The sequence below is a fragment of the Arachis duranensis genome, chromosome 2, assembly GCF_000817695.3.
Source record: "Arachis duranensis cultivar V14167 chromosome 2, aradu.V14167.gnm2.J7QH, whole genome shotgun sequence".
In the NCBI taxonomy this organism is placed as follows: Eukaryota; Viridiplantae; Streptophyta; class Magnoliopsida; order Fabales; family Fabaceae; genus Arachis; species Arachis duranensis.
This window is the reverse complement of record NC_029773.3, coordinates 48,269,922-48,273,989: the sequence shown is the minus strand read 5'-3', so window position 1 is coordinate 48,273,989 and position 4,068 is coordinate 48,269,922.

Sequence of the window (4,068 nt, the reverse complement as noted above, 5' to 3'; positions counted from 1 at the left end):
ATATCTTAGAACAAGAATAAGCTGAATTGAATAGAAGAACAACAGTAATTGCATTAATACTCGAGGTACAGCAGAGCTCCACACCTTAATCTATGGTGTGTAGAAACTCCACCGTTGAAAATACATAAGAACAAGGTCCAGATATGGCCGAGAGGCCAGCCCCCAAAACGTGATCAAATGATTCAAAGATCTAAAGATGAAAATACAATAGCAAAAGGTCCTATTTGTAGAGAACTAGTAGCCTAGGGTTTACAGAGATGAGTAAATTACATAAAAATCCACTTCCGGGCCCACTTGGTGTGTGCTTGGGCTGAGCATTGAAGCATTTTCGTGTAAAAACTTCTCTTGGAGTTAAACGCCAGCTTTTGTGCCAGTTTGGGCATTTAACTCCCATTCTTGTGCCAGTTTCGGCATTTAACGCCGGACAATTTTGAGCTGATTTGGAACGCCAGTTTGGGCCATCAAATCTTGGGCAAAGTATGGACTATTATACATTGCTGGAAAGCCCAGGATGTCTACTTTCCAACGCCGTTGAGAGCGCGCCAATTGGGCTTCTGTAACCCCAGAAAATCCACTTCGAGTGCAGGGAGGTCAGAATCTAACAGCATCTGCAGTCCTTTTCAGCCTCCGAATCAGACTTTTGCTCAGGTCCCTCAATTTCAGCCAGAAAATACCTGAAATCACAGGAAAACACACAAACTTATAGTAAAGTCCAGAAAAGTGAATTTTAACTAAAAGCTAATAAAAATATAATAAAAACTAACTAAAACATGCTAAAAACATACTAAAAACAATGCCAAAAAGCGTACAAATTATCCGCTCATCAATAAAAATTTGAAAAGATTTGAAAAATATTTAAAAGAAAGATAAGATTTGAAATTTGATTTTTGAAAAAGATTAGATTTTGAATTTTGAAATTTGAATTTTTAAATTTTAAATTTTGAAATTGAATTTTAAAATTTTGAAATAGGATAAGATTTTTGAATTTTTAAAGAAAGATAGAAAGATAAGATAGTAATTTGAAAAACATATGATTTTTGAAAAGATTTGAATTTGAAATTTAAAACTAAGATAAGATAAGATAATGATTTTGAAATTAAAATTTGAAAAATTTGTTGTATTTTTCGAAAATTGAGATAAAGATAAGAAAAAATATTTTATTTTTTTGATTTTTGAATTTAATGAAGAAAGAGAAAAACAACAAAAAGACACCAAACTTAAAATTTTTAGATCTAAGACACCTAGAATTCGAAAATTGAAAGAAAAATACAAAAAGACAGCAAAATTAAAAATTTTAAGGTCAAAATTAGAAGAGAAACAAGAACACTTTGAAGATTAAGAAAAACACCAAGAACAAAACTCAAAGGATTCAAAGAAAACAAGAACATGCAAATGTCACTAAACTTAAAAATTTTGAAAACCAAAGACACAAATTTCGAAAATTTTAAAAGAAAAAATACAAGACACCAAACTTAAAGATTGACACAAGATTTAAACAAAAGACACATTATGAAAATTTTTAGAAAAAGACTCAAGAAATTCGAAAAATTCAGCAAGAACAAGAACAAAAGACTCAAACCAAAGATCAAGATTAATAAAGAAAAGTAAAGGTTTTGTAAAATGTTTTGATTTTTTTTCGAAAAAGAAAAAGAAAATAAAAGACTCTAACAAAATTAAAAGCAATACCTAATCTAAGCGACAAGACAATCCGTTAGTTGTCTAAACTCAAACAATGACGTAAGCGGAAATTGGCAGATTAAGAATTAATTAGGGAAATGGCGTTGCGAGTACAGCTCTTAACCGGCAAAAATTCACTTGTCAATTTAGAAAAAAGGGTTGTCACAAATTTTAGAAATAAAATACTAGGAGTATGAGTTCCAGGTCGTCTCCCAACGAGTTGCAGGAAGATGTGCTATTTTATCAATTAGATGTTTTCAAAAGGGTTTTGAATTTGATGAACAGAAAATTAAATTAGAGAATTTACATGATTTAAATAAAATCTTGACCGGGAGAAGATTAATTGGAAGTTCTATCCTTGTTAGAATTTTATCAAGAGCAATTAATAATTAGTCATTGTTTACAGTTAGTTAACCCTCAACGAATGAAGGAAAGTCAAATTAAAAGTCAACTTCTATTCACAAGTCCTAATCCTCTCCCTTGGGAAGGATTAGAGTTAGTGACTAACAAGCCAACCAACAATGATCCAATTACAATTGAACTCTTGAGTATTCTAACTCAAGGTTCTCCTTTTAATCAACTCACAATCAAGTTGGGGGACTACTCCATCATTATAAATGTAAACTTCACAAAATCAATAGGGGAAATAAGAAGAGACATAATAAATAATGATGAAAGAGATTAATTAAAAGTAGAAATAGTTTTGCATTAATAAACTATGAAAATAATCCAATATCAACTCTGGACAGATTGAGAATATGAAAGAGTAAATGAAAAGTAAATAACAAACTATAATGACCAGTACCGGAGGTAGACTCTTCTCAAAAGCTAAAGCCAAAAATCTTCAAATCCTATTTTTTGAATGTCAAAAAGAGAAACCTAGGGGAGAAGTAAAATCAGATCTAAAAACTTCAAATTGTGTGGAATGAATTGTTGCCCACTGTCTCTGCATGTTCCCTAGCTCTAATCTGTGTTTCTGGGCCGAAAATTGGGTTGAAATGCGGCCCAGAATCTATGCCAGCAACTTTTGTAATTCTGTAGATCGCGCACCTCACGCGGCCGCGTCGTCCACGCGTTCGCGTCACTCAGTGTTTTTCGTACCACGCGTGCGCGTCATCCACGCATTCGCGTCGTTCGTGCAACTTCCAATCCGCACGGTCGCGTCAGGCACGCGGGCGCGTCACTGTGATTTCTTCCATTTCGCGCGGTCGCGTGAGCCATGCGACCGCGTGACTTCTTGCTGATCATCTCCTCAATTCATTGTGTTCCTTCCACTTTTGCATATTTCCTCTTCATTCCTTATGCCATCCTTGCCTTATGAAGGTTGAAACACTTAACACACAGATCACGATATCGAATGGTACGAAGGAAAATAAAAATATACAACTAAAAGTTCTCTAGGAAGCAAGTTTCCAATCATAAAATACTTTTAGGAAGGAATTGTAAATACATGCAAATCATATGAATAAGTGGGCGAAGACTTGATAAAACCACACAATTAAACACAATATGAATCATAAAATAGCGGTTTATCAACCTCCCCACACTTAAACATTACCATGTCCTCATACTAAAGTGAAGGAGATAAATATGAATTAACAGGGACATGTAAGACTCATGCAATGCAATGCAACCCGTATACATATGAATGAATCTATATGATTTTGTCTATATGATTAAAAATAGATAAGTTCTCTAAGACAAAACATGGGGCAGATTTCACTAATTCAAATCATATAGTACGAGCAGGTAAATTTGTAAGAAGATAGCTCGTGAAAGCAGGGAATACAGGACCGAGCATTGAACCCTTACTGTTGGTGTGTGTGGACTCTAATCATCTCTAGTATATGGGTAATCACTCTATCCTTTTCTAATCATGGTTTCAAAAATTGTTTTTCACCTAATCAATCAACAATTTTAAAGTGCCAATGCAAACATCATGAGGTCTTTTCATGGTTGTAATGGGGCTAAGGTAAGGTGAGGGTATACATATGGCTAAGTGAGCTTATACATTGAATCTTTAATTAACCTAAGCTCTCACCTAACATACATATATTCTATATAATTTCAACATTCATCTTAGCTACCCAAAATCTCTTTTTCACATTCCATACTCATGCATCAACCTTTATTTTAATTTTATCACATGTGCATTGATTATTAAACTCTGACTTATCATTGGGGTGATTTTGTCCCCTTATTCACTAAAATAAATTTTTTGTGTGTGTAACTTATCAATGTACATAGATTTGTAGTCTTTCTTTTTCGGTTTCACATGAATAGGTACCCAAATTCCCTTTATTTTATCATGACATATTTTCCTATTACCCTTTATTCCCACAATTTTCCCATACTCAGTTAACACACAAATTCTATCTTAAGCTAACCAAA